General features: G+C 36.0%; 1 protein-coding gene across 19 annotated transcripts in view; it reads left to right on the top strand.

The window, feature by feature from the left end:
* Positions 1-22,321, top strand: part of HDAC9 (histone deacetylase 9) — a 926,898-nt gene that overhangs the window by 68,793 nt on the left and 835,784 nt on the right. The gene's annotated exons all lie outside the window — the stretch shown is intronic.

Below are 22,321 nucleotides of genomic sequence, written 5' to 3' on the forward strand. Positions count from 1 at the left end.
AGGAAAAGTTTATTTTGGCTCATGGTTTCAGAGGCTTAGTTTTTGTGGGCCAACTCCATTGTTCTGGGTCCAAGGTGAGGCAAAACATCATGGCAGAGGGAATGGTAGAGCAAAGCTGCTCAGCTCATAGCAGCCAGGCAGCAGAGAGAGAAAGGGTAAGGAGCACAGGGAAGAAGAACTTTCTAGGGTATGCCCCATTGAGCCACCTCCTCCAGCCACACTCCATCTGCCTGCGTTTACCACCTAGTTAGGTTACTCAAACTTGGATAGACTGATTTAGGTCACAGCTCTCATAATTCACTTATTTTACCTTGGACTATTTCTTTTTTTTTTAAGCCTTCAAAAATGTATTTTCTTTTATTTAAAAAAAATTTTTTTAGTTATACATGACAGTAGACTGTATTTTGACAAATCAAACATACATGGAGTATAACTTACCATTGTTGTGGTTGTACATGAGGGAAGTTATACTGGTAATGTATTCATATATGAACATAGGTAAGTTATGTCTGATTCATTCTACTGTTTTTCCCATTCACATTCCCCTTCCCTTCTCCCCACTCCCCCTTGTCCAATCTGGTGAACCTCCACTCCTCCCCTACCACCCCATCCCCACCTATTGTGAGTCGGTATCCACATATTGGATAGAACATTTGACCTTTGGGTTTTTGGGATTGGTTTCTTTCACTTAGCATGATAGCCTCAAGTTCCATCAATTTACTGGCATATGCCATAATTTCATTCTCCTTTATGGCTAATTCATTGTGTATATGTACCACATTTTCTTTATCCATTCATCTGTTGAAGGGCACCTAGGTTGGTTCCATAGCTTAGCTCTTGTGAATTGAACTGCTATAAACATTGATATTGCTGCATCACTATAGTATGCTGATTTTAAGTCCTTTGGGTATATGCCAGACAGTGGTATAACTGGGCCAAATGGTGGGTCCATTCCAAGTTTTCTGAGGAATTTCCATTTTGCTTTCTAGAATGGTTGCACCATAGTCCCATACCTAGAAATATTTCTGCATTAACAGAGGAGCTTAGGGGTAACACCTCATATTTAAACTGTAACTGTGACTTTTTGAACGAATGCAATCCAAGTTCTGAGAATGATGGAGTAGGGTCAGACACCACAGTCATAAACCAAATTGTATAAGAGTTTTCTGCTTGGTTTATTATAGGAGCATTCTTCAGCATCTTGTTGTCCTTCACTTATATAACTCTCTAGGTCAAAGGAAATATAACACTGTATTCAGGGCTCATAAAGGGAAACCTTTGGCCAAGATTTCCACTCTCTGGAGTGCTGCACCTAGATTAGCTATTCTGGAATTCCACTTACTCATCAGTCTTCCTCAACATTTCCAACAGACCTCCAATTTGTATGTTGAATTTGGAAGTGGAAAATATATAGGAAAGTATAACTGTGCTTGTTGATTCTAAAGGATATAGTGAATGTATCCCAGAGTCTTTAGTCATACCATGGTTTATAATTGGCATCATGTCATCCAGTAAAGAAGATGAAGAGTTACTAAGGCCTCTTGTATTTGAGTCTTATATTACCCTGTGGTTCTAAAACTTTAGCATGTATTAGCATCACTTGGAGAGTTTGTGAACATAAGCCCCACCACTGGTTTTTGATTTAATGGTTCTGGGAAGGGGACAAAGAATTATGATTTCTACAAATTCTCCAAGGTGATGGTGCTCTTGCTGCCTGGAGACCACACTTTGAGAACCATGAGTCTAGCCTCCCATACCTCCTTCCTCCCTCCCTCTCCATTCCCCACAGAACCTTGTTGAAGTGTGTCCTGTGAGCTATGTTGCTCACTATAATTATAGTTGTATTTTTATCCTTTCTAGTGAGGTGAACTTAATGTCTGAAATATATATACATACGTATGTATGTATATTGAGAGAGCACTTGAATATATATGTATTTATTTTTAAGTAAATTTATTGTTTCAAAATTGCACAGTTAAAAGAGGCATTTCATTTAGACCACCATGGTCAAATATATTTTTTTCTTGTGGTAATATTTGGCAATGGGAGTTGGCATACCCTGTCCCCAGAAAATATTGTTTTAAAATATGCAAATAAAATTTGAGGGTGCTATTTTAAACACAAGTTCTTTCCAGCCAGTTAATTGCTTAGTTAGGAGAAAGGAAAAAGTGGAAGATAAGTGATACAACAATTGAGTGAAGATGATTTGATTTTAGGGTCACTGACATTTCTTTGACTATTTTTCTTATTCATAATCCTGCTTGGTTCAGAACAATATTGTACGGAAGTCTCAGTCAATCAATTCTGAGAAGTTTTCATGAATGAAATTTGAAATTGAGAAATGTCATAGCAAATGGCCAGGTGGATGGAAATCTTGTACTTATTGCAAGTAATAAATTGTGATGGGGACCTGAAATACATTTCGTGTGTATTAAAGAAAATGTTCTTCACTCATACATAAACATATTTGCTGTTATTTACCTGTATCTTATACAGCCACGTATGTTCTACTAATGAAATATAACTTAATTATTTGACTTAGAAAAAGTGTTTTTCTTACTGTCTCCTTTTTTTTCTTTAAAGGCTATATAAAAAGATAATGAAATTGGTCTTATACAATCACCCTCCATTTATTTTGCTGTTGTTCCACAAATGACTCCCAGGAGTTATCATGCACCAGAAAGAAAAATAGACTCACTCCAGTAGTTCCAGAAATTCTTCAATAGCTAATGGTTCATACTATTTATGTTTGCCTTGAAAACTGGTTCCAGGATAGTGTGGATTCTTATATTCCCTGTGTATTGACACTATTCTCAGAAATGTTTTCTCAGTCCATATTCAAAACGATTGATATTAAGTACAAGCTATTACTGTCTTGATCACATTTTCAGTCAAGCAATAAGTGCTGATTTTTATACATAGAATTCATTGGTTTTTATTTTAATCTTGCTGCTCGAATAATGTTCTAAGTCAGATGTTGGGTATTCTTTTTGGCATTGAGGAGCCTGAATAGAAAGAAGACTGTCCGGATATGATTGGCAGCTAACTGTTGTAGTTGAGCTGTTCATTTATTTCAGTACTTACTAAATGTCTATTTTATGCCAGGCAGTGTATTATCCAATAGTTTCATTATACCAATGAAACTAAAATTTGGTTCAACTTTACGAACAAAACCATTTAAAAGGCTATACAAAAATGTTAATATTTTGGTCCATTCAGTGTCATAAGTTATTTTAATAAATGCAGGCCTAGGACTTCATTTATTTGGTATGGATAGTATTTCTAGTAATTTACTTTTTATTAGAATTGACGGATCTCAGAAGGAAAGATTTTAGGGCTCATTTAATTTAGTGTTTCCCAAACATGTCAGATAATAAAAATCACCTGGGGCTGATTCCCAGACTCCTTCCCTAAAGTCTTGTGCCATTGACCTAGAGGGACGGGGGAGATGGGCTCTGAGGAATTTAATACATATTGCCCTTCCCTATGCTTGGCAAAGTACACATGAACTTAATCTGACTAGTAGCACTAGTGTTTCTCGTTTTGAGACTCTGTGAAAACAAAACATACATCATTAAATTCTATTGAAAATGAAAGATAGGATAAGTTTCTCTCCTGTGAGCTAAGATTTGATAATTATGTTATTTTGTTTTCTCATGGTAAATAAATAAAATAACTAAAATGCTGTTGAAACCTAGAGGAGGCAATAATTTGTGGGGAAAATTCAGGGGGTTTACAGGTATTCTTTGTTATGTACGCCATCCCAGTTTCATGGGAAGGTGGACCAAAGAGATTCTTAGAGTGCATTTTTTTTCCCCCTAGGGAAGTTTAAACCTATTTTAACCTATAGCAGATTTTTAGTATGATTCCATGATTTTAGAAAACGTGATTGAAATCATACTAAAATGATTTCAGTATGATTTTATTGAATAAAAGTTTTTCCTTTCTCTTCACCATTATGGGCTCACTTATAACAATAATTCTACTCATATGGAGTGAAAGAACCGGGTTGTTTATAAAAGCCATTGGTTTGTAGCAAGATCTGATTTTCTGTTCAGTTTTTCATTGGTGATTGCGGACAAAAATTGGTTAAGGGGTTTCCCTTCATGCCTCTGTGTTGCTAAACAGCTGAATTCTTTCATACAAGTGTAGAATAGGTTTAACTAATGATCAAAAAGTTCTTTGAAATATAAATTGTCATGGAAATGCTAAATAGTATAAACAATTTGAGGGCAAACATTAATAAAAGCTCTACTGCAAGCATTTTTAAAGAGAACTAATAAAAGCTTCACGGTTCAATTAATACAGCACAACATCAGGTTTTCTGGAAGCATATGGGACCCAGAAGGCCTGCCCCTGTTTTCAAAATTTACGAACTCTTTAATGATTCACCACTTATACTCCAGTGCATTACCCACTGTGGTGCCATTTAGTCATTAAGTAGGAAACTAAAACCAGGACAAAGCTACAAACAAATATCATAACATTCAATTGGGTATTTTTCTTCAGTTTGTTCACAACATTTTACCATAAAATTGAAAGTTAAATGAAACAGATTCATTGGACAAATCACGTAGGTTATGGCTTCCCTGAATGAATATGATCACTTGGCTTCATAGTGAAATGCAGGTCAAATCACAAACAAGAAGCTCTATATAACTAAAACATGTTAGGCTTCTGGTCAGTTACCAATTTCAGATAGTACTGAAGAAAAATATTCCAGGGTAAAAAATTAGTCCCATGAAGTTTGTTGTGACTGCATTTGATCACAGAGTATAGTAATAATGGAAAATACTATGAATTACCTTTATTAAATATTGCTTTGGATTTTCTTTTCTACTTTTAACTTCACAGTTAAGTGATTTGTCCTTTTGCTACTTCTAAGTCTGAACTTTTCTGTCTGATATTTAAGTTTGAAACATTAACCAGAGCAGTTATTTTAGTCATTCTTTTATTCATTCTACAATTCCCGAGGGGCCAACCTCTTCACAATGTTCAGTATAAATTTTCCACATTTTATGTATTCTCAAATTTGCTTTTTACAATTAAATTATTTTTGTGGGTAGTTCAATTTATATATTTCTTACACTGTTTTCATTATTATAGCACTACAAACAAATCCCATAATATAGTCAAGCAGAAAACAAGCTCATTTCTCTCAAATAAAGTAAATGCATTATTCTGAGTATTGGGGTGTACTTTTTCTCTGATTTTCCAGGACCTCAGGCAGCTTCCAACTGGTGGCTCTTATTTTTTCAATTCATGAATTCCAAAGTCAATGTGTATCTCTTCATCAAGCTGATGGAAGGGAAATGGAACAAGTAGGTTGTTTGTGGGACCTTTCCATAGGCATATCACTTCCCTTCACATTTTATTGGGTAGAATTTTGTCACCTGGTCACACCTAACTGCAAAGGAGCCTGGGAAATATAGTCTAGCAGTACTCTAGGAAGAGTTAGAAACAGGTTTGGTGAAGAGCTGGCTAGTATCCACCAGTACATTTGTCTTGAACATTTATGCCTAGAAGTACAAATATGGTGTGGCTTATTATTGAATATTTTATATTATACTCTTTTTTTCAGTTTTAGGGTTGACATTTTATTGGTAGTTTTGAAAAATTTGCAGTGTGTAGGTGTGTGTGTGTGTGAGAGATTCTATATTCTTGATTAAACTAATTACTTAAAAGTTAAGTAAAGGTTTCTTTAAAGAGGTACAGCTAGGGTAAATCAGTTTACTACATTTCCTAAAAGTTGCCTAAGTAACCTTTCTTTATGAATCATGCTAAATATATAATGGCTAAAGTAGCCATTAAAAATTTCAAGTTCTTACTTGTGGTAACTCTCTAGACACTGTGAATAAAATGTCTGATATAGATTATTATGTGTCTTTAATTCACATAAAAAGTCATATTGGTTTATTGGAAATTATGATGGCATATATTGCTGAAGAAGAACTTTAAACTTTATATTCCTAGCCACATTTTTCTGTTTATTGCATGTTGGGATCATGTTTTTAAATAATTTTATAGTTTTAAATATTATGATAAAAATCTAGTCCTGCTGTACAGTGGTTGATAAGTGCCTGTTTTACACTGATATTTTCATGAATATACACATGAAACACTACTAGAAGTTCCATGAACAAGATTTTGGTACCTCTGCAAAATACATAGGGACAGCATTTTGTTTATAGCATTATGTGGGACAGGTATCAAATTTTTTTCTTCTGTAGGGCTTAAAGTTTGCTCTTGAATTCTAAATCTCTCCTCTCTCTTTCTTTCTCTCTCTCACACACAGACACACACAGAAAGAAAGAAAGAGAGAGATAGAGAGAAAGAGAGAGATTTATTAGGGTTAGATGCTAAGAACAATGCTAAATTAGTAGTAAGACAGTAAGTTCTGAGTAAGCACATAGATCTCTTCTGTGAGCAAAATACATGTTTATTTTTTCTTCTTGCATTTCTTCTATTTGTCTCCCCTCCATCTTTTGGTTCTTCATCTTTGCTATATAGATTTGCAATATTTTGAGTTTTCAGTATGTGAGGCATTTTTGTGGTTTTGATTTTTACTGTGCTTGCCTTTGTAAATTATGAGTTTTATATCACATGCTTATGTATTGATTTGTGTTGATTTGGAGATACTTTAATATCCAAAATGAAAGACTGATGACTAAACTATTGGTGGGTTTTCTTTTAAGATCTTGTATCCAATTATAGGAAATGGGGAAACTCTGAGTCTATGAAATTATTTGAAATCTTATGACAACTTTCTGACATTTAATAATATAAGACTCTTTCCTCTTAAGATAGATGGTTGCTCTTCAGATATAATTGGATAATTAACCTTTTCTCCCAAGTCTGAGAGTCTGGTTGGAGAATTGGTAATCATAATGGCACCTATGTGGGCATTCACCTTTGTCTTCTGCTCTTTGAAGAATGTGTTCTTCAGAAACCAAGGTCAAAATGTTGAAGTGACAAATTATTAAGAAAAATTAGCCATGAATTTTTGATTCTTGAAAATGTAAGCCTTTCAGGTCTACTGTTGATGGAAAGGCTACTTCACCTCACGTGTGTTTTTCTGATCTCAAGATTTACAGTACTTTCTAGAGATCCAGGATTGCTGTAGTTAAAGGAAAAGTTGGAGCTTTAACCTGAATACTTCTTTTAAATTTCTATCTGATATGAAAAACCATTTCAAGTCATTGTAGTTACTTGTTCAGTTTGTCACTGGGATTCTAGGTATTTGCCCAAAGTGTTCAAGGACATGGATGTTTTGGGACATGTTATATCCAGCCAGAGTGAACAGCCTGTTGAAATAAATGATTAATCTGGTGATTTTGGGATCTTACAAAAGTCTTACTCCTCTCCTTATATGTTACATTAAAATATCATGATTAATTTTCAAAACTGCTTTAAGAAAATGGAAGTATATAAAGAAAATTCTTTTTTTTTGTTATGTTTGAATATATCAGTATCTTTGTGTCTAATACCTGTATTATCATGCTTCATTTTTAAATGAAGGAGGATTCAATGTATTTTATTTTGATTTTATGTTAAAAATGAAAAAATAAATTGAAAAGCAGATTTTTAAAGGGTCTGTTATGGTATGTTAGTGAAAGGACCTAGAAATTAGTAAAAAAAAAAAAAAAAAAAAATTGGGAAGCCAATTATATATAGAAAGAGGAAAAATAATACATACCATGACTTGTGTTAAGTAACATGTGCTGTTAAATCTACAAAGTTCAATAAAGAATGTCAAAGTGGAGTTCATTCCCCTTCTGCTGGGAAAACTGATAATCTGCCTTCTTTCCTTTCTTTATCTTCATTTTTCTTTTGCCCGCCTAACTCTAAATAGGATGAGTCCCATCTCCTAAGTTTTAAAAAATTAAATACATGAGGACACACGGAAAAAAGAAAGGAAAATTGGGTGAGTACTCTTAGTACTTAGTACTTAGTACTTAGTTACCAGAAGAGGACTGGATCTGCCTCAGGGCTTCCTGGTAGCAATTCTGCTTTTGTCTATGAGATTAATCCTCCTTTTGCCTAAGTCTGATCCCATCACTTTCCTTCCTAAGGAATGTCAGTAACTGTCACTGCTAAGGTACATGAGGATTCTGTGCCCTTTTTAGGTTTGTCTTCCTTTTTCTCCTCAGTGGATCCTGTTCTGTTCAGCACAGGAGACATCCCCAAGTCCAGCTTTCCTGCCTGTGAAGCTCTCGGTACACCTTCAGGAAGTGCCTTGTTCACTGATCCTTCAAGACCCTGCTCTGACTCCATCCTTCCATGAAGTGTTCCTGGGTGACCCTGCCAAATTACCTCTGTCAGTTTATCTCTCAGTGTTGAGGGTTGTTTTTCTCAAATACCTTGAGCTTTCTGAGGGCAAAGGGCATCTTCCTACGATCCTTTTTTGGCGGGGTATTAAAGATTCAATTGACCATTTTATTTATGGTTCCTCCCTTGGTTGAGTAATAGATTGCCTAGCACATTCAAGGAGCCAAATAAATGAAGAACCTGAAGACACCTTAGTAGGGTGATGGTGCTTGGAGAAGGAGGAGGCAGCTGAAAATATCTGAGCAAAACCAAGTTACTTTCTCTCTGTTGTGAACCATGGCCTTTCCTCTGGTTTTCTATTATTTACTTATTTGTAGACTTTCTGTTCTTTTTTCACATCGTCTGAATGACAAATCTTATTCTTTTGCCTCCATTTTGCACTACCATGGAAACGTTTTCCCCCTCTAAGGTTTCTTCTCTATGCCTTGAACAATACACGTTACAACAGAGTAGTCACTGATGGCAAAACTTGTGGCCCCATACTGAGTTCCTTCAATGTGCAAAAGTTCCCAAGTTGGGATCTGTTTTATCTAGCACAGTAATAGAAATAGACCCACTATGCTTCTTCTTTTAGAAACTTGGACTTCTCCCTGTTCCAGTTCTTCTAAGCCACCTCTCTCCTCATAACAGATACACACTATTGCTAAGAATAGAGGAAAAAAATAAAAGGATTTTGAGTTGTGGTTAAGCAGGAAATTATTTTATGTTTGTTTGGAATTCATTGGTCCATCATTCTTTAAACTCTGGAAACTTAATGCATTTTTTGCTTACTGTGTTAATGGTAACTTTTTTTATGTTATATTTCTGAGGACCTTTTGTAAAAATATGTAAAAAGGAAAGCAGATGGCTGAAAATTGACAACTTTTCAATCCATGTATATTTTCAATCCCTCTTATTTAAAATTATTAATATATTAACACTTTAATATAATAATTGAAGTCTTCATAAAGATTAAATTATGATCTTACACTTTTTTGTGTGTCTCCATTGAAGATATATTTTTGGCTTTATTGCTGGACAATGTTGTAGTATGGCACTTGATGTAAAAAATGATCTCTTATATTGGACTATATCTAGTTAGAGGAGGTTCTTTTTGCATCTGCCCGAGAAATTCATTTTTCTAAGGCTAATGGAAAGAACAGAGGAGGAAGAGTCAAACACTGCATATCTTTCACTCAGAGCTCTAGGGAGCCTCCTTGGGTAGACTTTGTTTGTCACACACTAACCAATCTGTCTTACCCTGAATGATGCAATGGTCCAGCCTCCTGTGGGGTAGCATCCTCTGACAATAACGCCATAACCCATTAGTTGATCACAAACTCCCTGAATCCATGGGGACTTGTCCCAATCTAAATGAGTGACTAATTCTTAAACTACAAGGGGAAGCTGAAGTCCTTAGGGAGTATAGACATGTTAAGACTGGATTGTTTATTTTGCTTGTTATAACTGCAGGATCATTAAGGAAATACTTACATCCTGTTGTGGTCATTTGTTCTTAGCCAATATATAGGGTAAAGAGGTTTTGATCTTTTTTTGCTTCTTTTGCTCTTAACTTCCTGACCATTCTCTACTCTCTACCCCTATAGAAAAAAATCATACCCATTGGGTCTAAAGAATCCCATACCTCTTTGCTTGGGATATTTTTGTTACCTTATCTATTTATTAAAGAAAGTTATACAAATGAGTATAAACTCAAGGACTTAAGCACAGATTCTGAAAACACCTGTCTTTTATGTGTTGTTCACTAATTCTCCCTTTGTCCTAGTTTCTTCATTTGGAAAATATGTCATGAATTTGTTATAGTGGTACATAAAAGGTATAATTGTAAAAAAGAGCCAAGTATCAAGCATTCATTTAGTATGATCACACTTGAAGTAGCTCTTTTTCCCCCTCAACTGAGTGAACGTCACTGCAAAATCTGGTGTCTGTAAATCTTTCTACACTGATAGGATTGATGCTTAAAGCTACCACTTCCCAGTCCTATCAAAATTTTCAGTTTTGTTTCTGTACTAGGAGAAATGTTCACTTTTGAGAAAATAGAATTATGCCATGCCTCTTTTTTTTTTTTTTTTTTCATAACAGCCGGCTTTCTACTTTATCCCACCCCCAATAATGAATGACTTAGTTGCCTTGCTTCACTTTTTTGGTGTTTGTAGAGTTTTGACATGCCAGCATTTCTTATGGGTACCACCCTCTGCCCACACATACTTTCCCTGTGGACATTTGATGCATATGGATTAATTAAAATATTTTCTCTGAGTATCTCTCAGGACTTTGTACTACACACTTCTTGTCATATTTGTCAAATGATTTTTTTTGTTCATTTTTTGATAAATCAGATACGTCATGATACAGTTGGAATTTACTATTTTACCATTTTTTATATTTCCACCTTATAAGGTTGTATCTTGTACCCAGATTTAGATCCAAGAGTTGCAGACCTCCCTGGGCTCCATAATGTATACCAGGCAGCAGAGCAAGATGGAAAGAGTGAGAGTACCAGAGGATCAGGCAGTCCCTGTTAAAATTGTGCTCTGCCCTAACTGATTTGGGGGCTCTGGACAAGTTATTTCACCTCTCTGGGTATCACTTTTCTGTATTGTATGCGTTTCCTGTGGTTGCTGTAATGATTTAACACAAAGTTGTTGACCTAAAACAATAGAAATTTATTCTCTTACAGTTTGGAAGCTAGAAATTAAAAAATCAGTTTCACTGGGTTGAAATCAAGGTGTTAGCAAGTCCCTACCCCCTCTAGAAGGTCTGGGGAGAGCCTCCTTTTTCTCTTGTAGCTTCTGGCAGCTGCTGGCATTCCTGTATGTGACTGTATTGCTCTGGTCTTTGCCTCTCTGGCCATAGTGCCTTCTCCTTTGTCTGTGTGTCAAATGTCCCTCTGCCTTCCTCCTGTAAGGATACATGTGATTGCATCTTGGGCTCAGCTGGATAATTCAGGATAATCTTTCATCTCAATATCTTTAATTATATCTGTGAAGTTTTTTTTTTTTTTTTTTTCCTATATGAGACAATATTCACAGCTTCTAGGGATAAGATGTGGGTATCTCTGGGGTGGTGGTAGTGGTCATTATTCAGCTGCCAAAAAACCTAAAATAATTTCTGAAGTCATGCTATCATAATTTGCTAGTCATGCATGTACTCATCCAACTTTTATTTCATCTCATCTTTGTGCCAGACACTGTCCTAGGTATTAGGAATAATCTAATGTTCATGCCTTTCATAAATTTATTGTCAGTGAGATTACCATACAGAATAATAACAGAGGCACACCATTGGATTAGTTTTTCATATGTCTGCTTTTACATGGTTCTATAGGAAAAAAAAAACTACCATCATGCCTCAGTGCTCATAAGTCATTGCTGTATCTGGAGGAGTTATGTGTAGCCTGTAGACCAGAAAGTGTTTGCAAGGGGTGGAGTAGGGTTGGGGAGTGGGAGGAAGCACATATCAATATAAATTCAATTCAAAAGAAAGTATTAAATACAAATGTTAATCCTAGACCGCATGACCCCAAGGGAATTTTTAATCCTGTACAGTTCTTATTAATGATGGCTGCATATTAGCATCAACATCAGAGCTTTAAAAAGTCCTATGCCTGACCCCCCATCCTACCTGCATGTGGTTTGAGGTGGGGGTATAAGATTCTTAACATGCTGGTAGCATCAGACATGGAAACCCTCTGATATAATAGAACAAGAAAACAAATACAAACATACTGATATATATGCGAGGTGATATGCTGTAAGTTCCATTAAGATATACACAAACAAAGTAAGTTGGATATTTGGAGGAGGATGAGATCATACCTGGCTCAAGAGAAATTTGGATAAGGAAATGTTTGACATGTCCTTGATGAATAGGTAAGATTTGCATGGGCATCATTTAGGGGAGGGCAATTGGAAGAAAATCCACAGAGGTTCTGAGTTGGGACGGGAGTGGATCATGATTGGCAGCAGGGTTCTGGGGCCAAAATCTAGGCACCGATTTTCCTTTTGCTGTGACTTTTTGGCATATAACCCTGTGGAGTTTGAGAGTTCTAAATTTAAATCTGGCTTTCTTGGTCATTATGAAGGTACATTTCTAAAGGTAGGAGGGTAGAACATTTTATTTAACAGCTAATAATTTGCTTTATACTTAAAAAAAATTTAGAAACATAGTAACTAGGCTTCCATTTGTATTCTGGCTCCTATAAGCATTAGGAACAGGCTACAGTGAGAAAAACAGAAAGGGAGAGGAAGGTTTAATTTAAAATATTTCAAAAGAGAAATAGCCAGGATACAACAGACTGGAAGACAGAAAAACAGTGGAAAGTAACTGAGGTAATTGAGAAGTTCAAAAATGATAGTAGAATCAGCACGAACGAGTGATATTGATAGAAAAGATCGTGTTCATTTAATTCTTTCCACAAGCCAGGGGCTTTTCCACTGTGTTTTCTTTAGGTCATTGAACTCCATGCATAACCCTCAGGTAGGTACTATTCTCATCCTCATTTTACAGATTGGGAAATCGAGACCTTGAGAATTGGATTATCTTGCTGTGTCAGAGTCTCACAGTAAATTGAGTGGAACATCCAGCTCTTAGATCCAGACACCTAATTCGAGAGCTTGTACTGTTAGCCATAGTCTGTTAGTTGTCAGGCGGCTATACTGAGAATAAAATGGAGGAAAAGAAGTTTGACCAAAAATAGGAGTTTAAGAAGTATCTGAACAGAGACTGCAAATGGAAGACATAGGTAGCATCAAATCAGCAAGCATCCCCTTATCAATTAAAAGATGGAAGAAAGAGAAGCAGGACAAGGACCGGACCTCACTGAAATGTTCTGGATGGTCATCCCTCTTTATGGGGCCAGTTAATGAACATGTGATACAAAAACATGTGATGAAAAAAAAAATTCTTAAACATTTAAATAAGCACACAAACCAATCTCTCAAACCTGAATTTTTCTACCTGCGCTTATGATTCTACATACTTAATAATTACAATCCCTTGAAGGAGACAAATGTAAACAATTTTCACAACTTCTTTTCTTGTTTTCATGACCCTAATTCAGTTTTATATCCTTGGGACTTTTCTTGGGTTCTGTTTTTCTACCTTATTCCATCTTTCCCCAACACAAGAGGTTGCTTATGGAGAGGTTATGCTAGTATAAGAAGATTGGCAGAACAGTTTGCTATTTTTGTCACTTTAAACAGTCTGTGAACTAAAATATTATTGACAAATAACGTAAATTATGAGGTATCTTGGCTGTCAAGTGGCTTTCTTCACAGTGTCCTCTGTGAGTGCCTTGAAATTTATTTTATTCTGCCATTCTCATGAGTCTGCATAAAGAAGCACTTTTCAATAACCCAGGCAAATACAACTATTGCCTTCAAAATATATAAATTATATTCTTTTTTGTTACCTGTCATTATAACCAGGTAAGTTTTGTATGCTTGTCTTGTTCTCTTAACTCTCATTGTTCCACAGACACATTCTAGCATATTCATTTGAAGTTTTCCAGGGTATGGAATCAAAAGGACTTCAGAGTAGCTATATGATTGTGTAAATATTTTAATGTTCTAATGCTATGTTTCCTGGGCTTGTTTTCTCAGAATTACCCTTTTATCCTCATTGAGATTTGTAATTTCAGCTATTACAAAATTAGCATCATGCCTAAATTCTTAAAAATTACTGCAGTGCCCACTTTCCTGTGCATCTTGCCTGTCCTATTTTTCTAGTACTCTAATTGAGTTTCTATGTACAGTGTGGTCTTCCTACATATTTCATCCCATCTGAATTTATTAGGAAAATTAATGAATGGAAATTTCACAAAAGCGTTTGATTAGAATCCAGGGAAATCAAAGTACTGTGCTAGAAAGGTCAAAACTGGCTTTCACAGCCAGTGATTTTATGACTAGAGCAAAACAACTTTATTTATAGATAGCAATCAACAAAGACAAAAGATATCATTTCTTATTTGAAAGACATTGGAGAAGGTAATGATTTCCAATTCACAGTATGTATTCAGATCACCTGGAGAACTTGGGAAAAATGCAGATAAGATCTGGACTAGGTCCATCCTCTCAATGATTCTGATGCTATCTGAGTTATGTGAGCCATAGGCCTGGGCATCTGTTGAATCTCCAAGGTGATCATAATGTGCAACCAATGCTGAGAACCACAGTTAAAGGCAGCGTCAGAAGAGTGCAGAGGAGCAGCACAAAGTAAGTAAATAAGAATTGTACCCGTTAAGGAGATGACATGTACTTTCTAACAGAGGACATCTTGTTTAATTAGTTATGAAAACTCAACTTCTGTTTCGAAAGAAAGCAAATTAATCTCACTTAGATATTAATTGTTATAAGGATACATGAGAGTACAAACTTACGGTTTTTTAAAAAAACCTTTTTTCTGTGTTTCAAAACTTGCTTACTTTATGTTGAAGATTATTGAATCTCCACCGTGGGTCTGGATTTTCAGTCCTGAATTATTTCAATTTGTGCATTAATTTACAAATGAATAATTGAAAATCAGTACAATGAATGTGGCACCGGCAGTCAATGAAAAATTCAGTGATTATCTTGGGCACTTTTTTCTCCATCGGAAAGCCCAGTTACCCTAACACATGATATTTGTTTACCTTGTGCAGAGTACCTTGGTCATTCTGCGCTAGGATTGCTTTCTCTGTGAAATTGGGACATCACACATTGCTGAATATCAGTTACCATATGCTGAGTGTTCATTGTATTTCAGATTCCAAGTGTATGTACTAAGTGCCTTATATCTCATTTAATCATAGAAAACACTCTAAAGTTCTGTTTTAAAGATGAGAAACCAAGTCTCATAGACTTGTCTTAGGTTAGCATTTCTTCTTAGGGTAATTGGGCCACAATGTGAATCTCAGCAATCCAAAACCAGGACCAGTGGTAGCAACCGAACAGTGACCCGTTATGGAGGCAATTCTTTCCGTTTGACTAAGTTTAGAAATTTAAAGCTTGTCCCTCTTTACAGGGAAACTCTCCCAAATGATAGTCTCAATGGTTCCCAACGTTTTTTTTTTTTTTTTTTTAATTTGAAGCTAATGAGGAACAGGTGAATGGCTGGCATTATTATCAGCTCCTGGCACTGGCCTGGTGGGAGGATGACCGCTCTCTGGTGCTGGTTGAGTTTTGAGGAAACAGCATTACTCTCAAAACATCCTGAAGCTTTTGAGACTGCCCTGCCGTTCACTTCCTCATCTTAGGGAAAATTTGGGCTGGGAGCAGGATGGAAAAGAGCTCACCTGGATGAAAATGAATTGGTTTGGTGAGAGGTGGTAGTGGGAAGCCCAACAAACTTGTGGCCAAAAAGATCTTAATTATGTTCTTGGTCCTGCTATTTATACCCTAAAAGTCACTCAGCTTTTCTGAATCTCAGTTTTCTCACGTTTATAATGGAAAGTATGATGTAGTAACTGAATTCCTTACCTCAAGGGGCTAAAGATCTAAGCAAGACAATATGCTGTAAAAACTCTAAAGTGTAAAGTTTTTGAAAACTGCTAAGAAAGCAGATTTTCTAGGTGGTGGACTTTGTCCCTTTAACATAGAGAATAGAAAGCACAACTCAATTTTACTCCCGAATTCTACATGGATTAGAAAGTCCTCCCTCAAACACTCGTTTTTATTTCCCTGGTGTTCAAAACTTGAAGGCATTTAAGCAGTTTCCGAGTCCACCAATTACTACCTAATGGGCCAATCCCATCCTTCTTTCTTAGTCTTCAATAGAAGTGTAATAGCAATAAAGTAATAATTCATTCATTCAACAATGGTATGTTGAGTCACTGGAAATAAAAAACAGTGAAAAAAGGTAGCTCAGTGGTAGAGCTCTTGCCTAACATGTTTGAGGTATTGGGTTTGATCACTAGCACTGACACACATACACACACACACACACATACACACAAACACACAGTGAAAATAAGAAACAAAACGATCTATTCAGCACACAATACAGATCAAGGGTTACTGACACACTTGTGATCTCCACAACCATCCTGCACTATATATTTTATTAGCATTACACAGGATTGAGGGTACTGAGGTTCTGAGATTTTAAGAGAAATATCCAGCCTCTCCTAGCAAGGTTTTGGTAGAATTGGGATTAAAAGCCAATTGTCTCTTTAGCACATGTTTTTCCTTTGACCATTCATTTACTCATTCATTTACTAATACTTCACTTAATCTAATCTTTCTGATGTTCCTTTTTGTGAGCATCACAGGTATTTTCTTAGTCGTCTGTGCTTGAAATAATAGCACCACTTTCGAACCTCATACTTTGTTCCCCTCTGCATTGCCTGGTTTATCTTTGATCAACTTTCTCTTCCAGTTTTCTTGCCAGCCCGTAGCCCTTGTGACTTCTTGCTCCTACCATGGTAGTAGGATTCTCTACAGTCTCTACTTTTACAGTCTCCTCCATTCAGCTTGATGAATCTTACTAAAACATAAATCTAATTATGTCCACTTCCCCAAGTCCTGCATGGCTTGCCAGGATCTATCATGATTGTCAATACTTACTGTTTTGGTTTATATATAAGTTGTCCCCCAAAAGTACATGCATGAAACAATGCAAGAAGGTTTAGAGTTGAAATGATTGGGTTATGAGAGCCTTAATCTAATTAATGCATTAATCCCCTGATAGGTCTTAACTGGGTGCTAACTGTGGGCAGGTGGGGTATGGCTGGAGGAGGTGGGTTATTGGGGGCATGTCTTGGGGTATATATATTTAGTCTCTGGTGAGCGGAGTCTCTTTCTCACTGCTTCCTGGTGCTGAGCTCCCAGCTGCTTTTCTATCACATTCTTTTGTCATGATGTTTTGCCTCACCTCAGGCCCCCGAGGAATGGAGTTGGCTATTATGGACCCGGACCTCTGAAACCATGAGACCCCAAATAAACTTATCCTTTTCTAATTGTTCTTGTCAGGTTTTCTGGTCAACAGCAACGAAAAAGCTGACTAAAACACAATGTATTTCTGGTATCCAGGGAATAGGGCAAACCACATTTCCAACCATTTCCCTCAATATGCTGCTTCCTGTACACAGAATCAATCCTTTCCAGGCTTGTCTGATAAGAATCTTCTGGGGCTTATTAGTACCCACGATCCCAGGCCTCTCTTGTTCCTACTGAGCCAGAATCACTGGAGATTTGCAGAGGCTGGTGGGCCGCTGAAAGGCTCAGGGTGAAGGTGAAGAGCTGGGACCCTTCTGGTTCTTTTACTACTACTGTGTGTTGAGGAAATATTAGCTAGTGCCACCCGAGGTGATGACACTTAATCACACCTGAGTCCTCTTGGCCACCCTTTCTCAGACATCACTGGGATACCCCCCAAGAAACTTTAGTTCAAGTGAATCTTCCAAAGAGTTGGTTTTCTCACATTTGTGGGAGCATGAGGTATTTTTGTTGAGCACAGTGGGAGACATGTGAGGGAGTTAAACCTGTCAACAAATGTTTAACTTACAAATTGTTTATGATACTGTATACATGTAGAGAGTTATATATAATTAAATATGTCTATGTGTACATAATTTTAGGCATATGTATAAATGGGTATAAATCTATGTGTAAATGGATGGTTTGCCTTCTCCCAAAGTTATATAAGCTGGGTTATAAAAGGACCCATAAAATTGCAAGATAAAATATAATTATGACAGTGTACAAGAGGAAAACACTAGCCAGAAATTAAGGTGGAGTGGAAGCATTTTTCAGTAAAACTTTCTACATGGTCATTAAAATGTACATTGAAATAAAAATCTTGCTTTTCTGTTTTTCTTATATGCATCACAATTTGCAACATTAATAAGTAAAATTAGTCTTTAAAATCACTGGTATTACCACACAACATGCTTACAGGTGTTTTTCTTGGTATTTCTATTTTTCCAGAATTCCTTTTAAATATGGTATTTTTTATTAACTGAAAGTTTAAAAAACTGCAGTTAAAAATGGTAGCATATAGTTGTTTTATTTCTAAATTGAATTATTTGACCTTTATATCAATTAGGCTTAGAAGTTAAGTATAGATACATGTTTAATTGGAAAGCAAGGAAATCATTTTTTTTTAAACTCCAAAGAAAAATGAAGTTTTTAAGTACATTCTGAATGTGACCAAGTGGCATGTTAACTAATTCTTTCTTTATTTCTATTTCCATCCATCCATCCATCCATCCATCCATCCATCCATCCATCCATCCATCTACAGTGTATTTATTCAATGTCTCCTATGTGTAGTGCAAGAACAGATGTATACTCTTAAAAGTTTACTTTAGCCTTGATATTCCCTCAGTAATACTCTTTCAAAGTTGAAGGAAGATAAATGAGATTGCCTCATCATTCTAGACTGATTTGCTTCAACAATAAAATACTTGTTATTTTCACATTTATTTAATATTTTAAATATTGAATCAAGTAACTCAGTATTATGAAACTTATTTTTCCCTTACAATTATAGTCCTCCTGTGACTGACCAGTGGTTCCAAGTTCTAACTGTAGAAAGCTCTTTTTCCAGATATGAATACTGGCCTAAGATATGTGCTTTTAAGTAGTTTCCCTGATTTGCTACATTGTGTCAGCACACATACAGGCTTCAGTCACCTCTTATACAAAAAGGGTTTGTGTGTGACCTGTGTACCACACCTGCCTAAGGGGAGGTAGTGAGATAGGCTGTGGTTGCCCTGGGTATAGCTGTTCTATTCTGGTGGAAAGAGGATAGGCTTTGAAGCTAACTAGACTCAGTCTTAAATCCAGTCTTCACCTCTTATCTGATTTGGGGCAAATTATCATGTTTTACATTTGTAAAATGTGAAGAATATTATCTATCTCTTGGATTTCATCCACTGTCAAAGCTTATGTCTCTTGCACTACCAATAAATAGTTCTCCAATGCAATTAAGCGGTAACATTTTTAGACTTACAGGTATCATACTAATTGTGCTTCTTTCTTTACCCGTTGAGTTCTTTATTAAACTTGTCAGTAACACCTTAACACAAAGACTATATAATTTTGCATCTTTGTTTAGGTCCTCTAGTCTTTCGTGTATTTGTTGGATTCAATAAATAACTGTTTAGCTTAGGATACAGAATAATTAGTCTTCATGATCTTATTATTGTCTACAGTTTCCCCTTATCACTCTCCCCACTACCCACACACAGAAACTGGTGGCAATTGGTCCTGGGAGTATAGCTGAGTGGTAGAGTACTTGCCTAGCATGCCTTGCACAAGGCCCTGGTCTCAATTCTAGTACCACCAAAACAAAGCAACCTTGTGGAAATTTAAACAAATACGTTAGCATAAAAACCTCTAGTTTGATCAGAAGGCTGGTAGGTGAAATGGCATGAGATAGTTTCTACCATGAGGTTGGGTATGAAATAGAGCCGGACTTAAATTCTGACTCTGTCATTTATCAGCCCTGTAGGTGGATAAAAATTACTTATCTTAACCAAGTTTACTTCATTCCTCAAGTAATCTTTGCAGACCTGGTAAGCTTTACATGAAATCATGGTAATAAAAGTGTGAAGGCCTTCTGAGGTGTTTTATCACCCTATACCATCTTTTAAATATATTAGCCCCACATAGTGGCATATGCCTGTAATCCCAGCGACTCTGGAGGCTGAGGCAGGAAGATTGCAAGTTCAAAGCCAGCCTCAGCAAAAACGAGGCACTAAGCAACTCAGTGAGACCCTGTCTCTAAATAAGATACGATATAGGGCTGGGGATGCGGCTCAGTGGTCAGGTACCCCCGAATTCAATCTGTGGTACCCGCCACCAGAAACAATGTTTACATTGCTTCTGAGTTTCTGAAAGAATGATTTTAGACTAACCCAGAGAACTCTCTTTGAATATCATTCTTTGTTTCAAACGTTATTTCCTTGTGGCAGGAAGCGATAAAAACACATGGCACAGACAGCTAGTGACTGAAGAGGAAGTTAATGGTGTTTGTTTTTCCTCCAGAATTAGTAGTTCAAAAATTAAAAATAAAAATGTGTCTTGCCAAATTTGTCAGATACACAGAATGCTTTGATTACAGGATTACAATGGTCCTGAATTTTTGACATTTGTATTTCTTCAATATTTATGCATTCAAAACTTTTTAACATTTAAAACTTTCATGCTCTGAATTTTATTTTATAAACTGTGACGATTAAAATATCCAAATACCATAAAATACACGTGGGACTTATTTCTTCTTGACCCTCTAGACTTAGAAACCAAGAGAAGTTTTAGAGTAAAGTATTTTGAAATTATTGACAAGCACAAATATTACGAGAATCCTGTGTAGAGGTTGTATTTTGGTCTTTGAGGAGACCAGATTTTAGGTGGTTTTAAAGCTATGATGAGAAAAGGTAAACAAGGCCTTTCTCCAGATATGTAATTGAAAAATAAACTTGAGTTGTGATTGGAAAGTATTGCTTGACTCAAAAAACCACTCATTTTTTACCAGATATTTCCTGCAAACCTCTGGTGATGAGGTGGCGGGGGATGCTTCAGTGGAAGGTGGCAGATTAAGCAAATCTTCAAGAGTGACCATAGATGCTATTTTAGAAAGTTAGAATTTTTTTTTTTTTTTTTAAATTTCAGGGAACAAATTCTTGGAAGGGAGACTACAACTTCTTTGAAATGTCTTTCATTTAATTAGAATCCAGATTTATGTCATTAGTTGCTGCTGCATAATATCATTCTGACTTTTGCTTGGCTATTGCTAGATGATTTATAAAGATTCAAGTGTACTTTGTTATGGGTAAATGGAGTTCTTTGGGTAAATGTTTAACTTTTTATTGGAAAATCCCTTGTGCACATTTCCATTGTCAAGTTTAGCAGTAGCAAACACCCTGGGAAAATCACTTTTAAAACCTTTGAGAGGAAAGCATCATGGGTATTTATTGTGAGGAGGAAGGGAAGGCAAATATGTAGGGTTGTGTCATTTTACTCAGGAATCAGCTTTGGAAAGGTCATTGAGGAAGTAGTCTTTGGGAGTGGTAGATATTTTTAGATTGCTTTTAAGTAAAATTATTTTTTTTAATGAACTGGAAAGAAATCATCTGGTTCAGTGTTTTCCAAACTGCATGTCATGTACTATTGGTGAGTTATGAAATCAATTTAGTGGGTTCTAATTAAACAGTGGAATAGAAGAGACTACAAAACAACATACCAAAGTGCACTCACATTTTAAGATTATTAATTGATGAAACTGAAGCTGATGTTTGAGTTTTACATAGATAAGTGTGTCTCTATGTATGTGTGTGCACACTTTTTATTATGAAATGTTTTTATTGGTGTGAATAGTAGTTGAAAAAGCTGAAAGTCACTGACTGGGTTCAACTCCCATTTTACAAGTGAGAAACTGAAGGAGGCTGACAGTTTAGTGTTTCTCTTTGATATGGCTTATCTGTCAACAGGTTCTCTCTTTTTTGAATCTCTGTTGATTAGCTATTAATAGTCTACAGTCTTCCCCCTCCCTGCATCATGCGTTAGCATTCTTGCATTTTTGTGATCATCATCTAGATTAAAGATACTGATTATGGATAGATAAATGATCACCAAGTCTCTGAGCACCATGTTGGGTAACTGTACTACCAGGTGGGAAGAATAGAATATTTATAGCTCTTTCTATAGAAGAGGTCAATTATTTTACATAGGAAAAAACAGATGGAAAGCTGTGGCAATAATCTAGTAAATTTCATCTATAGTTACAGATAATCTTTATTAGCTTCTACCATTTGTTTCAGTTCACTTCAACAAATATTTATTGAACTTCTACTTTGTGCCAGGTATTTCACCAGCTACTTAATTGCTCCTTTTTGAGGAATGAATTATTCATGTAACACATTGATCCCTCTCTTTGTTTGCAGTATATGCCAGGAGATTTATTGAAGAAATGAGGTTTTCTGTTCGTCAAAGATAACAGAAATGTAGCTCCATGATTTATAACACAGTATAACTCTTTGGAACTCTGTTATGTTTTATCTAGTGTGTTA

This window comes from Sciurus vulgaris (assembly GCF_902686455.1).
Source record: "Sciurus vulgaris genome assembly, chromosome: 8".
NCBI lineage: Eukaryota > Metazoa > Chordata > Mammalia > Rodentia > Sciuridae > Sciurus > Sciurus vulgaris.